Source organism: Mustela erminea, chromosome 10, assembly GCF_009829155.1.
Source record: "Mustela erminea isolate mMusErm1 chromosome 10, mMusErm1.Pri, whole genome shotgun sequence".
NCBI classification, from domain to species: Eukaryota; Metazoa; Chordata; class Mammalia; order Carnivora; family Mustelidae; genus Mustela; species Mustela erminea.
In genome coordinates this window covers 27,529,577-27,547,133 of record NC_045623.1, presented here as the reverse complement: position 1 = coordinate 27,547,133, position 17,557 = coordinate 27,529,577, and the positions used below count along the sequence as shown (strand labels likewise).

The 17,557-nt window shown below is 38.9% G+C and overlaps 1 long non-coding RNA gene across 1 annotated transcript; it reads right to left on the bottom strand.

Annotated features, from left to right (window-relative positions):
- Positions 1–8,783: 8,783 nt before the first annotated feature.
- On the bottom strand, positions 8,784–15,444 carry LOC116568000. Its single transcript, XR_004276463.1, has 3 exons — positions 15,261–15,444; positions 11,394–11,462; positions 8,784–9,114 (listed from the first exon to the last, which is right to left on the bottom strand). It is a non-coding gene; the product is annotated as an uncharacterized LOC116568000 (long non-coding RNA).
- Positions 15,445–17,557: the final 2,113 nt, after the last annotated feature.

Here is a 17,557-nt window from a genome sequence, read left to right as displayed (position 1 = left end):
GGGCTGGTGCGTGGTGGGAGAGCGAGGCTCTCTTTGCAAGCACAGGTGAGCAGGTCATTCCGAGAGCAGCATTTACACCCAAGCTAATTGATGAAGACATTTTCATTTTGACCCGATCCCATAGAAAACAGACAAACAAACCCAAAACACTTGTCAAAGAGCTGTGCTAACACAGGTAAGGTTAATAGGTGTGAGGGACTAGACTTTCCTTAATATTAATCAAAAATAATTTGAGCCTTAACACGATGGCCTTGCTCCTTAATTTTGATGGTAAAAATCAGAACATTTCCCTTCAATGCTGTTAATGGGGTCAGTCTCTGAGTCTGAGCTGGTTGCCATGCCGTCAGTCCTGTGGAATCCTAAAAACCATCATCATTTGTTTCTAAACAGATCAAGAGCTATTTACCATCTCAGTGTTTTGTGCACAGCTGGGTGTCTGGCAAACGTCCAATATCCATTAACATTTAAAAATTAGTCCCATAATGCATCTTTTCTAGAGCTTGAGAAGTACACACAGTGACACATGTTGGGAACCAATTACACTTGCACCACCATTAGTCTGGCTGCATTCAACTTCCCAGTAAATGCAGGCTAATTTAGTTTCCAGAATAGTGTGTCTAAATTCATACAATGACCTTAGAGAAGGCTGAGTATCTAAAGATTTAAAGTGGAACAAACCGCTTAGCAAGAATATTACTTTCCATAGTGATGCAGGAGAATACATTATGTGACGATTCACTAAATTTGTGCAAGTTTCCTTTTAATTCGTCCTTTTTACAACTTCCAGGCAGGGAGAGTCGGGAGGGCACAGACACACAGATTTCCGTCACCATTTCTATTTCCTTGGTCTGCAAAGCTAACATCACTTTGTATACTGGCAAATAATTTTAAATGCATCTATTCCTTCTCACTTCTGGGGATGTAACTGGGTTACTTTATTCTGCTTGTTTAATGAATGAAAAAATTCTGTCTTCAGAGTAGAACATTTCAAATTCTGTTTGGGAATCATATTACCTTATTGCTTAAAATGAGCGAAGCAAACTCTCTTAATTGGTGGTTTGGTAGAAGGTTGAAAACAGAGAAGTTCAGAAATAAATACTTTCTGGAAAGTGTTCTTCTTCAAACTTGCACTGTCTAGAAAAATTCTTCTAATAATATTCAAGGTGAAAGAGGGAGTGGAATCTATCTGGGGAGCAGGCAGTAGAGTCTCCCCCCTTCTCCTTCTCAGGTGTCCGTTCCGCTCTCCATAATCAGGATGGAAACTGATTGGCTTCGCTGGCTGATGATTCTGGGGCACGTATTGTACCAATCTTATCTTAGCTCACTTAGTCTATGTCATGCTGTTTAATAAAGCTAAATTGCTCACATAAACAGAATACTGTGCCATGGGCTTTTAGGATTCAGAGGTGGTTTAAAAATATAATTTTTCACTAACATTCAACAGAACAATTTAGCAATAGCTTACAGAAAATTGCAGGAAAGCAGTAATTTTCCAAATGTGCACAAACTGATTCAGCAATTTACAAATTAGAGACTTTGGGGGTGGTTAGGGATGTGTAGTGAGCTAGCAAAGTTGTCTTCTCCTAGGGGAGATTTCCCATGCCTCCAGCCATGCTGAGGAACATTGTTCCATTATTTCTCAAGCATCTTGAACTATTTCATGGCAAAGCACCTTTTGGAGGATTATAATGGTTAGGTTAAAACTTGATTTAAATTGGGGATGATTTTTGTAGGAAATGTCATGGCCTCTGTAATTTAAGAGTAATTTTTAGTGATTTGGAAACATATATTAGGGTCCCTTTTGGTATGCTTTTATTTTGAAAAGACTGTATATTATAGTGTTTTGGATTGAGATGCTTTTAAACATCATAAGAAATACAACTGTCTCATCAGGGCTGTTGATTTGTGCTCTTAATTGAATTAAGAGTTTGGGGTTAGCATTGTTCTTATTGTTTGGAGAGTGTGGATCATAGTTACTGCTAAAAATTTATAGAATAGGCAGATAAGCACAGTAGATTAAAAGAGTAAAGAATAAATGTGCCAATTGGGGAAAACATCCAAACCTATCATTTTACAATGTCTGTCTATACTGTATGTTTCCAGGTCATTCTTTTAGTGTAAGGATTAACCCAATGGGTGCAGTAGAATCTGATTTATTGGATGAAGAGAGGTTGAGAATACTTCATTTTAATAACTTGAAAGATAAAGATTTATTTATAACAGTAATTTGAATGTGTGTCCTGCTTGGAATAATCAGTTCAAAATAGGCTGGGGGGGGGGGGGGAAGGTGCATCTGTCTTTTGTAGAAAAGTCATGAAGGGTTATAATCTCATCACACATACAAAAAAAAAAAAAAAACAACCTTTATCATTGGAATTGTGAACAAGAAATGTATTTTCTCCAACTTAATTATTTAGTTTCCTACTAAGAAGTTGCTCTGCAGAGGTCAATTATCCTTCAGGGATATCCTGGAAGAAATGAACAATTAGCTTGATTTTCTGTTGAATTTGGAGCTTGAGACTCAGTATGTGATCTATTAAAAACAGGAGATAATTCCTCTTAAACCATGTCCTAATCTACATGGGAGTCTTACACTGCAGGTAAGAAATCAGCAAAGTAATCCAATCCACCACCATGGGGCCAGGACTGAGTATCTTGATACACAACAATCATGGCTTCAAAACATTAAAAGAAAAATCTCTCATGGGGAGCAATGAAGGATAACAGAATTCACTCTTCTTATGAAGTGCAAAAACCGTATGAAAGAGAAATGCCATTTGATTTTTTTTTTTTTTAACTAAACAGAATTGCTCAAATCTGATTAAAGGGACTAGCGGCAAACATTGTAATTTGGGGTAATCAGGAGATTGTACGGTTTTATGAAGAGATGAAAGGCAAGAGTAAGACTTTCATAAGCTTCAGACTATCCAGGAGGCTGACTGTTACCTAGCTCTGCTCTAAAAAAAGCTTTCTTGCCCCAAGAAACAGAATTTAAAGTGGAGACTAAATTGAGTTAAAAAGCACCCTGCACAAAGCTTTTCAGAAAAGCACTGAATTCACTTATGCAATGAATCTAGAAAAAAAAATTATTTCCTCTCTGGAAATGTCTTTCTTTCTCCTTTTGAGTTATCTTAACATGGGAGTTGTAAATTCAACGTTCTCTGTTTGTCTCTGTCTCTCTCCCTCTCTCAATTCGAGAATGCTAGTTTCAGCTGGCTCTATTTCCTTGAAAGTCAGGGCTCCACTTTGAGCTTAATAATATTGGATGCCCCCCAAGACCTTTAAATCACCTTCATGTCACTGATTTAACACTTCCCCTGAGGACACATTCATTTGTTCTCAGACCTAGGAGTGTGGCTTTTAAACACACACACACACACACACACACACACACACACACACACTCAGGAGAGACAGAGAGATGAGAATATGTAGAGGGTTCAAAGAAGAACTCAAAAGCATATTACAGAGTGGGAACTTGTTAGAGTTGTGTGTCATTTCAGCTATAAGCCCAGGAAAATAGTTTTATAGCCATTGTGGGTTTTCTTTAGAAGAGGAAGATAGTTTTATCAAAAACCACTGAGTGGGTGGCAGAAATAAGTCTTTGTGTAGAGAGAGTAGAGCTGTCTTGAATGGCTGCTACTTTGGATACCAATGATAATTTGTAATAATACACAAAGAGAGCACCCTGAATTCATTTAACCCATCTCAATGAGTTGTAAGCATTTTTCACACGTTTCCGTTTAGTTTTACAGCATTCTGGAGAGGCAGAGTAGGCAGATCTTATTTCTCCTTCTGCAGTTGAGAGACGGCTATGAGGATATGTGGATTGGCATGTGGTGACACAAGACTAGGTGCTTCTTGTTGAACCCCTTTAAAGTTACCTTTTCTGATATGCTTCCCTTTCAATATTTTTCAGTGCCCAGTTTCATAATCCTTCTAGTCTGGCCTGGGGGGAAGGGGAAAGTACTAGGACTTTGAATCAATGGGGTAGACATTCTCTTTTATTTTAATCCTCCTTTTCCCTTAAACTCCACTTCTATAACAACTTTAGCATGACCTAGTAACCTTGAGCCATCAGACTGGCATCAGGGGTCAGAAGAGATTTTCTGAGGATACGTGTGGTGTGACCACTCCTTCTGTACCTACCTGTATCTCCAAAAGCAAGCCCCAGCCTCATTGAGAGCTTAATGCGTCCTGAGGGATTGGGCAGAGGCAACCATTACAGCTTTTGGTGTCAAGATGTGCATGGATTTAAGCTCCAGCTCTGATATTTAGTCTGAGTCTTCATTTCATCATCTGTAAAATGAAGGTAATATGGATAACCACCTTGCAGTATTATTTATTTAGTTATTGAAAAGGACGGATGAGACAATGCTAGCAAACATAGCTATGATGAGTAGTATGTTGTCATTACAAATCCTGAACCAGGCAGCTCATATCTCTATGATGCATTTTAGCCTGAGACCTAGAATTTTCTTGTACTTTCTTGTTAAAGCCCCCCAAAGCCAGCTTTCTCTGTTAAGTTCACATTGGAACACCACAAAAGAATTTTCTGAGTGTATTAAAAATGTATTACAGAACTCTTAAGAAAGTTTGCTTTGTCTACATAGCTTCTGAGGTTTTCTGGCCAATTGCCCTCCAGAATGTATGGATTGAATTAGATCAAGATGACTGAGAAACATCTCAAAGAAAAGAAAATTGTAACTATGTGTGGTGATGGATATTAAATAGATTATTGTGAGGATCACTTTTCCATGTACATATATAGAGAATCATGTTGTATACCTGAAATTAACATAATGCTGTGTGTCAATTATAGCTCAAAAAAAAAAAAAAAAAAAACCCTGGTTAAATTAAAAAAAAAAAAAGTGACTGAGGAATCCATAAACTAACCTGACTCCTGATGAGTAGTGAATTTTGTTATAAGAAGAATAAGAATGTCATAAGAATGTCACCTCACATTTCCTAAAATTCTCTCTGAAAGAGCAAAATTTACTTGGCATCATTTTCCAGATGCATTTCTGTGCTTTGCTACCAGATTGGAAGCATTTGAGACTTTTAGGTCCAACAGCAGCTTGAAGAGCACCACACTCAATGCTTGGTCTAATCTACAGATGAGGAAATCAACACATAAAATGGTCACAAAGGTCTTCAGTTACTGAGTAGGATAAGAGCCCTGGACTCCTAACTCCTAGATATGTTTTTCATATCTCATAGGATAAAAAGTAATTTTTAATAAATATTTGTGAATACAAGTCTGAAGGCAATGACTTATCTACTCATAAAACAAATGATTCATGGAGGCAACACAGTTCCTTAGTTGACTATTTCCTGAGTGGGTAAAGGGAGGGTATGTTGCTGATGGGGAAGAGATTCATAAATTGACTGTTTGGCCAATTGTTTGATGAAATCACTCTCAGTTTGATCCATTGGTAATTTCAATAGGCTTCTAGATATAAAATACGTCAGCTAAAAACAAGGTGGGAGAGGGGAACAGACATCACTTCTACTGCTGTGCTGGCAATGGTTATGGCAATGGGACATTCAGCAGGACAGAGATGGTTTCCATTCCAGGGGATTTGTAGGATGCATAACCTTGGCTAGTTGTCAATTTTGTCTCATTCAAAAGGAGGTTAGTTCTAGGTGAGCCATCACACATTTTTTTTTCTGTCTACAATGATTTATTTCCTCTGTCCATTTTTCCTTCAGTCGTGCATTTATTCTACAAAGGCCTAACGAAAGATGGACACAAAACTCAAATACAGAGTTAAATCATTCAAAAACCTTTCTCTGGGAATTAAGGGGATGTTTAAGCAACCACCAGATGACAGGTGAAATCCATGCAAAGCAGTTTTAGTTTTTTTCTTTTCCTATTTGCTCTTAGGATTATGCATTTTGCTTAATGAAGAGCTGGTGAAACTTCCTCTCTAATAGTGAGTTTTAAAACACAGCAGAAGCATGAGACAGATTGGACTCTCTGATTTCATTATTGCATTTTTTTCTTTTACAGACATATTTTATTCTCAAAGGTCTCTGAGAGTTAGAAAACATTTCAAAGGCTACAGCATCTGTTCCATATGTATCTGTTGTCCCCAAAAGAGCTCTGCAGAATCACCTTCAATAATGTAGAACCAGTACAGAGCTCTGTTACATCTGCACACCACATATCTGGATGCCTAACTACTGTGTAATCTGAAGACCTAGATCTTATAAATCATGGCACATAAGCATAACTACCTGAATCTCACCAGCTCAGAGCCCCCACTTGCTTACTTTGGAACCCCAGTGCCTCTTCTACAAGACTCACTAAGTATGCATGCAGGGTCACCCCAGGATATACTCATTTAGATGAAATTTCCCATGCTATTTGCAAGGTGTTGCACCAGCCTTGGCAGAATCCTCAGAATGAAGACTACCTGCCACAGCCATTGTCTGGTAGTAGCCCCATAAGCTTTTAGGGAGATGAAGCCACACTATAATGGGGGCTGTCAGGCAATGAAGACCCAGTACAGGGAATAGAAAAGTCCTTCTTCCCAGCTCCATGCTGTATTTTGTCATCAGAGTAGAATAACTTGGTTCCATAATTTTACAATGTCTTTTATGAATTTAGTTCTGTATGTCCTAACCTCTTCTTCCCTTTGTGTTATAGACTGCTGCCTATCAGACTGGTGGTGGGGAGAAGAGTGGTGGGGTGAACAGGACACCGTGCCATGCCTTTCATTCTCTCCTTCCACTTCACCACTTTTACATACAACGAGAGCAACACTGCTAACCCCCAAAATGTCTCCTTCAGTTATAACTCAAGGTTCTTTGAAAATTAACTCATGGAAATGAATGTACATGTGTGTGATGGGGTAAGAAGGAGACTGAGAGAAGCTGACTTCAGCAATGGCCTACCCAAGGGATGGGAAAGATGGGTATTTATTCTCCTCTATTATTAATGAATGCTATTACAGGAGGGATTAACTCCCCCAGCATTTCTGGTGGGCCCTGTCCTCTGTTGGATAGTAGAGAGCCCTCTACAGATTCATAGGAGCTTGCATTTAGAAGCCAATAATAGATTGCGATGGGACACTCAGAGCCAAGGGGAATGAACAGGTCACTCACTTACCCATCTACTATTGCTCTGTCCAAAGACAGGAATAGAAACCTTTTTATACTTGACTGGTCTGTGACCCAGAAATGCAGAGACTGCCCCTTCTCCTTGGTCAGAAACTACTCCATGCAGTTTGCTAATATAGTTTTTGAAATGAAAGCTCTCCCTATCCCCACTCCACACAGAAGGATCCAGAAAGGAGGAGAGAAGGCTGGTTGGGATATTGAGTTATCTATAGCTAATCACTGGTCTTTATTTTGATACCACCTAAGAAAGTGACCGGTATCTTTTTAATGAAAGTAAATATTGAATGGAACAATAAACATAAAAATGGGGATTTGAATCAAGAACTCCTGATCTGAAGAGTTGTGTTCTTTTCATTTTGGTCAGTCTCTACCTCATTAGGGAGACCCTGAGCTGAGGAGACTGCAAACAGTCACTATCACCAATGGTGGCAACGAAAGTGTTCCCTCACTGGGAATTCTCTGCCCTGGCTGATAATGGCTTTTGTGTATCTAGATGGGGACCTGTAAATTGGCCTGCCAACCGAGCCAGAATGCAAAATCCCCACTCCATTAAGGGCCATTCAAACCAGCCAAAATGTCAACACTCTTAAAAACAGATCTATTAATAATTCAAATGCTTTAGTAACAATACAAGCATTTTCTCACATTATATTAGAAAATTTGACAATGTTTGCCCATATTTATAATTTCAATGGCTTTATTTTTCAGAAATAGTGTGATTGTGAAGCACAGACGCATTTGTTTCTGCACTGAATAGTCTGGCTTGATGAAAATTTTCCAAAGCCAGTAGCTCTTAGTTAAATAAATAAAATTTGTCTAGGAAAACTGACAAAAAAAAGGGAAGCTATATTTAGCATACAACTAGTGATATTTAAGTGCTTTTGTTTCTTCTAATTCTTTGATAATTGGTTATGTGTGGTAACTTTCTATTCAGGACTCATTCTGTCCCACTGGTTGTAATAGGTAATGATAGAGTTTCTGTAACATAAACCTGCACACACTATGTACACAAGTACTTGCATTTACACACTTACTATATTCGTTCATTCATTCATCCATGGAAAAATACTTATTTAGTGATCAATAAATTTGTCATTACATGTATACATTTATTTGAAGGACTACGATAAACTAATTGCCCCACTAAAAAGGATAACACAGACTCTGTCTGAAGACCTTAATTCAAATCTTACTAGCTGCCTAACATTGACCAACTGACTTAAACCCTCCCAAGTTTTAGCTTCCAAATCTGTCAGTTGTGATAATACTTCTCATGATTGATAAGGGTTAAATTAGATGAGACACGTGAGTAAATTAATATTTAATTCTATAGATGATTCTATGAGGTTGTTATTAGTATGCACATTTTTGTAGAGGAGGCAATCAGGATCCTCCCAAATATGTTTTCCCCCAGTTGCACAGAACGGCATCTATGTAGCTAGCTAACCTGTGAGGACACATTCTGATTTATATACCTGACATCTCCCTCTAAAGTTTTCAGAGTTTTACAGAGGTGGAAAGAAGCTTCCTCTTATCTCAGTACACTACAACTGTTCTTATCAGGTAAGAGACATAGAATTTCTTTTTTTATCAATTAGATGCTCATTAAGTTTAGCCAACTTTTATTGACTGGTAAAGGAGTGCGCGGCTGGTTAAAGGCATAGTAGCAATTTAACTGCGAAGTTAAGGGTGCCTAACAACTCTCCTGCAAGTATTTCCAGGTATTTCCATCGGGTTTTATTAAACATCGAGCATCACAGCTTAGGAAGGCTGTTTAAATATTTGAGCGGGAATTGATTGTGTATTTTGACATAGTTGTGCTTTTGCAGGAGTATCAGTGATCATATGGATTGGTTGTCTGTTTGATGAACTTCTTGCATGAGTGGTGTTGACAGTCAGACTGTTCGTCCAAGTGCGTGTTTGGCTTCAGCATCATTTTGTAATATATCGGGACAAACATTTTTCTTTTGTGCGTGTGGGAACACATTTCTAAAATCACAAAGGAAGGCAGAGTGAATATATGATTTTCATATACAAATATTTATTTTATAGACAACTTTTCAGGAACATTTAGCACATAAAGCCAAGTAAATCTATATATCGATTAGGCTGGCTGGTTTCCAAGGTAGGAGAACTTGATTCATCTCTTGTAAATTCACTATTCTCTTTACAGTTTCAGGATTTTCACTGGCAGTATATTCTCCCAGGGCTATAAGGCCTTTGCCACCTACTTAGGCATGGGCAAAGAAGAAGAAAAATAATAAAGGAAGGCAGAAACATGTACGGAATATCTTGAAGATAGAATTACAAAGCATAAAAAATGTTTACCTTTGATATCTTTTTTATAAGAAACTAAGGAAAAACCTAGAAACATTTGTATTTTTTCTTCAAATTTTTGACCTACTTTTGGTGAAAGAGAGAGGATGAGGCAGTAACAAGATGGGGTCTGGGGCTTGGGCACCCTGCCCCCCCGGCCCCAAGCTCTCCTCTAGACTTCTCTGTGTGACCTGAAGGAAATCCCCTGCAGTCCTGAGTCTCAGGCTTACCTCCGTAAGAATGAGTACAATTATAAACACCTTGTAGAGTTGCTGTGAAGATTAAAGAAGATGTACGCAAAGTACTCAGAAAACAGTAAGTAATTAATAATTGTAGCTATTTTTTTTTTTTAAAACAAGGCTATTATAGCCTCTGGGAAGTTAGAATATCTAGCAGTTAGAATATAGTATTAGAAGTGGGTAAGGTGCTAAACTCTGTTTTTAGCTTTACTATTGACTCACTGTGTACTTGGCATTAGTAATGTACCTACTTATTTGTGCCATTTAATTTTAAATTATGTGGAAAATATGATGCTGGAATTCAATGATAATAACAGAGCCCTGAAGTGTTTTCAGAAAAGAAGGGGAGATCATGGGGGAGGGAACAGATCATGCAGAGCTTTGTTGAGGACATTGTCTTTGACTTTTACTACTTTGGGGTTTTAAGTAGAGGCATACAATTACCAGAATTATGCTTTTAGTTGGCGCTGTGGTTGGTGTGTTGCCTATGGGATGGCGACTGGGAGGAAAAGAAAAAAAGGAAGCAGAAAGACCTTTTGGGTAAATATTGCAGTAAAATCCAGGTAAGTGTTAACAGTGACTTGAATCAGGATGGTCGCAGTGGAAATTTTGAGAAGTAATCATATTCTTCATGTATGTTCAGGGTAGAGACAACATCATTGCAGATGCATTGGATGCAGATTGCAAGAGAAAGAGTGGGGCTAAGAGCAACTTCAGAGTTTTTGACCTGAGTAACAGTAAGGCTAAATTTACCACCGAATGGGATGAGGACAACTCAAGCCGAGCAGGTTGAGGTGGCAGAATAGGAGTGCATCTTGGGACGTGCTACATGGAACATGTTCATTTAATTCTAGGCAGAGATGGCAAGTAGGCAGTTGGAGATATGAATCCAGAGTTAGAAATATGAATCTGGAGGTCAGACTGGAGATACAAATTTAGAGATCATTTGCATAGAGATGGTGTTTAGAGCCATAGACAGGATGAGATCACCAAGGAGATAAGTGTGAGAGAGAGAATCAAGTGCTGAGCCCTGGATGGTTTGCTTCACTAAATGATGTCTTCCCAAAATTAAAGGAAGAGCCACATTTTCAAGGGAATCCATAGCTACATTTGATTACTTTTACAACTTATAACTCGAAAAGTGTAAGTACTCTGGCTTTTGCTAGGCTTCTGCTAAAAGAGAAGGTAAACACCAGGTGAAATTCGATCTTTCTGAATGTCTCTTAACTGTCATGGACTTGCATCTGGGATATATAAAGAATGTTCAAAATTCAATAATTTGTAAACCAACTCTCAACTGAAACATGGGCAAAACATTGGAATTAAAACTTTACCAAGGAAGCTATAAAAATGGCAAATAACCACATGAAAAGTTGCACAATATTATTAGCCTTAATGGAAATGCAAGTTACAATCACAATGAGGCGTCAATGCACACCAACTAAAATGGCTAAAGAGTAAAAAGAAACGATAAACTGTTAGTTTATCGATAAACTGTTAGTGCCAAACGCTAAGGAGGATACAGAGCAACTAGGACTCTGATAAATCGCTGGTTGGGAATGCAAAAGGGCACAGCCACTTTGGAAAACACACCATTTCTTACAAAGTTAAGCACATCCTCACCATATCACCAGCAGTCCGTGTTTACCCCCCAAAAATAAAAACCTATGGTCGCCATACATGCATACTTATAGTGGCTTTATTCATAATTACCAAAAAACCAGATGTCCTTCAACTGGTTAATGGACAAACCATGGCACATCTTTATAATGGAATACTCTTCTGCAATAAAAAGAAACAAAATTCTGATAGACACACCAACATGGATGAGTCTCAAATACAATATGGTAAGTTTTAAAAAGCCAGATTCAAAAGACTGCATATTGTTTAATGCTCTGCAGATGATCTATAAAGGTGGAGACCAGTCCAGTTGTGATGGGCCTGGTTGTGAATAGGGGTTGATGACAAGGAGTTCCTAGGAATATTTTGTGGGGAGGGAACAGCTCTGTCTCGAACGTAGTGATGGTCACACTACCGGATACATCTGTCAAAACTCATTGAGCGGTCCACCAAGAAGGGTGAGTCTTACTGTAAGCAAATTTTATCTCGATAACCCTGATTATTAAAAAACAATTTTAACATTGCATTTCTTTATACTGACAATCAATAACCAGAAAAGAATTCAGAACCAAAAGCCACATGGCTTCACAGTGTTTTTGAACTCTTGGGTAACTACCTCAAAAAGTCAAGAGAAAGCCAGTTACCATACTGAAGCCTTTCCCAAGGGCTAAGCAGGAGGTGGAGAGTCGACGAGTTCCCCTTTGATTTGCTGCATCCAGAAGCACTTTGAACAAAGCCAGTGATATGCTTGCTGTAGTCCGTTGGACAGCACATTCGCCTCAGTGAAAGATGACCCAGCCTAATGTACTATAAAGTGTCAGCATACAACAAACTTGTTGTATTTTCAGATCCCAGGCTCCAAGACACCATGTATGGTATTTTCACCCGGGGTGAGGTTGACCTAAAACACCATGGGCAGATTCTCTGGAGTAAAAGATTTTTTAACTACATGTCAGCAATGATTAGTTATAAAGGAAAAGAGAACTTGCCCCATATGACACTAAATGACAGAACAATGTGACAAAAGCTAAAAACAGAAAGAAAAAAAAACAGTCTTTAAGACAAGAGGCTGATCCCCAGTAGTCTTAGGGACAAGTCTTTTGATTACATCTTTTGTCCCACAAATAATAAATCCCTACCCTCAAAAGGCTTTCTAGACTGGTCTCCTAGATTTTGGCCTGATGACCTCCCAACTACAATTTGCAGAGTGGAGGGAATCTGACCTGCATTTAATATTTAGTTTCTGTCTAGCTCTGTAAAGTGAATTCTGGAGAGGAAGCTGCAGAATCTTGTTATCCCCCTATAAATCAGGCGTAACATGGACAACATGTTCTATCGCTTTTAAAAGACCTGAGTAACGGGTTAAAACCTTGATTAGTAAAGATGCTCTTTTAAACCTCTTGACTTAGCCTTCTAGGCAGGATATTAATTGTAATGTTGTATTTCTGTGAAACTCAACCAGTGTAATGATGTACCATGCAAGGCTTTGCTTCAACTAAGCGTGTAGAGGCACCAGACAGGGTCCCGCCGTAAGGGCTGGCATTAAGGGAGGGAAGAAACAATACTTAATGATAAAATAATAGTGGTGATGATGACAATGATAACAATTCAAAGAGCATATGCTAACTCACAAACGTGCAGAAGAAATAGTAAACACAAAGAGAGATGCAGCATACCATAGAGGGTGGAGAATCAAGCAGGTGTGCCTTCTAATCCTAGTTTGATCCCTCATTAACTGTGAAACACTGGCCAATGCATGTAACCTGTGCAAGTCTAAGTTTCCTTATCAAAAAAAAAAAAAAAGGGAAGATAATTACAGATGCTAGTGCTTAGACGTGTTAGAATCAAGGGGAGCGGGCCTATTCATGTTTAAGTATAGTACATGGCATTGACAGTGTTCAATAAATGTTATCTATTGGTAGTAGAGATAGAAGAATTAGGAGGAGAATTAGGAAAAAAAAAAAAAGCAGCTATTTCTGCAATCCCTTGTCAAATGTGCTTTCAGAAGGAGGTCCTCGCTGGAGCTATAAATTTGGGAGTATAAAAAGTGCTCGAAATCGTGGGGGTGGAGTGCAGTTAGCCAAGGAGAGGATGTAGATAGAAAAGAGGATAAGGTCTAGCTTGAAGACTTCTAGCACTCCAAAGTTCAGAGGTTGGGTGGAGAAGGGGCCAATCAAACTGGAATCGTTTTCTCTTTGTCCTTTTCATTCATTTCAGAATTTCCGCCTATAGCACCTCACGAATTTCCGCCTATAGCACCTCACAAATTCCCCACAAACATCAAGAGATGGGGTCAGGCCTCTTCCTCCATCCTGACAAGTGTCTCCATTCACATTCATTTCTGTCACTATTCATGGAATGTTTAAAAATCAGTTAAATAAACCTCTGTTGGCTTACATAACTTTAGTCCGGGTCTCCACTGTCAAAGTAAAGGGGTGAAGCCATGATCTGGATAATTCAGGCAGAACCTCCCAGGCTCTTGGGACCTCTCTCTCCTGCTACTTTTGCCCGAGGAACCAGGGAATCACTTCAATTCTTTTCCTACTCATGTAACTCTGGTCTAACTATGCCTTTAATCACTGGACTTTGTCACTAAAATAAACATGTCGTATGTGAAACAAATACCAGTGAGGGAGGGCCCTTTTATTTCACATGTAGATATATTTTATTCCCAGATGGATGATGCTGAGAACCAGTAAAAAGGCAGATCCAAAGTGTAAAGGATAAATGAAGGCAGACAGTCAGGAACTGAGTCCTTGTCAGTTTGAAAGGAAATCAAGCCCACGAAAGTTGAAGGAGCTGAATTCTCTCAACAAGAGCCTGTATTATCACTTATTGTTATTTATGGCTCATTGCAAGAACAGCGAGAATACTAAAATACAGGAGAACATTTTGACCCATGTCACAAAACACCATGTGAATTTATAGCCTCCTCATTAGAGATATTTTTCTAATCAAGAACAGCCCTTTAGCTTCACGAAAAGGGACGTGAGGGGGATGAGATGTTTTTGATTAAAAAAAGGGGGGGTGGAAACAAAGCCTGGGAAATTTTACTTGCTTAGACGTCCAGGATGGGATAAATAACAGCAGAGGAAATGAAAACCTCACCAGGAAAGGACGCCCTCCCTTTTGTGTGACTGAATATAAGTCCATGGAACTTGCAGTTGTGCCCAAATAGAGAGAAGCCACCAGCTCTGACTGAGCATTGACCGCGCCTGTCAGATCTTATCTTAATGAGGCACAGATCCTAGGACAGGAGAGGAACAAAACGAAGCGGTGTGATAAGGTACACAGTGCAGTAATTGGATCAAGCTGAGGCAGTGGTGGTCCTTAGCAGCAGCTGTGGCCACAAATGAAAGGGCTGTCACTTGCGAATAATTTGCTATGTTTCAGTTTTCACTTTTGTCCATATAGTTGTGTGTCAGGAGAAAAGTCTAAAAGCATAGATTTCCTTCTCCATTTGCCTCCCAGAATATTCATCTCTGACCACACTTCAGCAAATGTAACAACATGGCAGATCTGGGGATGTTTCCAATCCTTTATTTACATGAATGTAATGGACTTTCTCAGCTCTTACGACCTTATCCTACATCCAGCAGATTCCCTACGTTGCTAGCAGAGTGTGGCAATTTGCCTTGCATTTTCCATGAATTTCCAGCGTTCCCAGGAAATGCTAAATATTGACATTGAATGCTGTGAAATAAGGTCTCCAGAATAAACTGAGGTCTTGTTACAATTTAAAAAGCACAGCGCCCCCTGTGGTCCAACACAATCTTAAAACAATTGTGTGGATATTGTCAGGTAATCTATTGCTTTGTAACAAACTACCACAAAACTTAGTGGCTTAAAACAACTTATCATTTCTCCTCATTTTTCTATCTGGACTGAGCTCAGTGATATGGTTCTCCTCTATCTGACGTCTGTTTGGGCTGGAGAAGAGGAGACGGTGTCTTTATTTACATGTCTGGAACTCATCTCAGATATCTGGAACAGCTGGGAGCCGGTCTGGAATCTCTCCACATGGCCTCTTCATGTGGTGGACTTGAGCTTTCTCTTGACATCATGGTCTGAGAGAAGTCTAATGCCTTCCATGGTACCTGGCTTCCAAGAAAGAGGTAGAAATGTTCAGTCTTCTTGACCAGGACTTGTCCCAGAACATCACTTCTGTGACATCATAGTAGTTAAAGCAAATGACAGGGCCAGCCCTGGTTTACCTCCTAGGAGATGAAGAAGTTCCAGGTGTGTACAGGTGGAAAGGACTTATGGTGGACAACTTGAGGGGTCTTAGAGTTGCCTCCTGACTGTTCTGGTGGAGACTGAGGAGCATCAGGTGTTCCACCCATCCTTGTAGATGGTTCATTTCTAGTTTAAAGCATACTTCAGACAGATGAGGAACCTTAGACATCATTTAAAATAGTGTTTCTCAAACAATTTTATGGTTATCCAAAGTAGAAAACGTCATATCATGAACCAGCATACAAAACTGAAGTTATATCTGTATCTGTAACACATATACTCATATGTACACCATATCCCTATACAAAATATACACAGGGCAACAGTTTCATGAGACAATGTTGATCTTTAATATGTGCACTGAACTCTGCTATTTTTTTATTCTGTTTCATTTTAAGGAAAGCTGGTCTTGACCCATGAAATTGATTTCATGACCTACCAGTGGGGTGACATTGTGATTTGAAAAATAGCCATCTAATCCTATCTACTTATTTTACAGATGAACTTGCAGAGGATTCACAGGTTGGGCTCCATGTTAGGCAGAGGCAGAACTAGGATGCAGGTCACCTGATTCAGAGGCTAATGATGTTCTACTGCCCCCACCACACCCTGCTGTTACAGATACAGAACCGCAGTGATCTAATGAGAATTATTAATTTTGCTTAGCTTATTATTTCATATCCTGGTCTCCACAAAGGTGCAAATGGAAGATGTTTTTTAAAGCATTTTCTTTCTCATTTCCCTAAACTTAACTATTCTTAGTATAATTATTCAAGTGTGAGCATTAACTCACAGCACTTTCAGGCAAGCACATAAAGCATAACGTATTCTCTGCCCTCAGACTTTTTTTATTTTTTTTTTTGGTAGTTCATCTCCTTTACAAGTCTAGGGCATGTAAAGAAATAATTAAAAGCCATAAACTCATCATATTTACTTATTAATGTGAAAAGGAGACATTTCTTGACTTTAATGCTACAAAGACCCAGAGCAGTTTCCTGGGGGAGGAGGCGGTGGAGATGTCTACAGGAGATTTGGAGGAATAGGACTGTCTTCCAGGAAGAATGTTAGTGTATTTCTGCCTGGAATCATAGATTGACTAGATGACCAATGAATCCAAATCATTATTCACCTTGGTTTAGTGGTGTTATGCTGCTGCATTAACTGATGGCCCAATTAGCTTTCCAACAGTAAAACTGCTTATTAAGTAAACTAAGCTATCTCTAAATACCGCAGTTGATAGTTCAGGGCTGCAGAGATGTTATTGTGGTTCCCCCTGTACCTTGATGCTCTGCTGTAGCACCAGCCAACAGAAATCTGATGTGAGCCACATAGGTGGCACTTTTATAGTTTCTAGAAGTCACGCTGGAAAAAAGTAGAAAGAAACAGAACTAATTTTCAAACTTTATATTTGGAATTAAATTTAGACTTTAAAAACTCACAAAAAGAGTGCAACACTTCATACAGCTCCTCTTAATTTTAGGATCCTGCATAAACCATGGTAAAGTTATCAAAACTAAGAAATTAACATTGGTACAGTACTATTGACTAAACTCCAACTTTATTTAGATTGGTAAAATTAACTCAACACATCCAAAATACTGTTTTGATATATAGTCAAAATAAAAATTATTAACAAGATATTTTATATTCTTTGTTTTGTACTAGACCTTCAAAATCTGATTTCTATTTCACACGTACAGCACATCTCAGCTGGGACCAGCCACATTTCAAGCACTCAGTTGCCATGTGCCTGGTGGCTACCATGTTGAACAGTAACAACTCAGAAAAGAGCTGTCATCAACAATCTACTTACTCCTGTGTGAATTCTATGTAGAGTACTTGAGTCCACGAAGCATTGATGGGAGAGGCCAAATAGTCTGCTGTCAAGAGTACCAGCTTAGGGGTCAGGCAGAGTGGAATTCCAAGTCTGCAACTTATTAGCTGTTTGACCTTGGCACACAACTCAAATTTTCTGGGCCCTTTTTCTTTTTTTCTTCATCTGTAAAAAAATAAAAATAAAA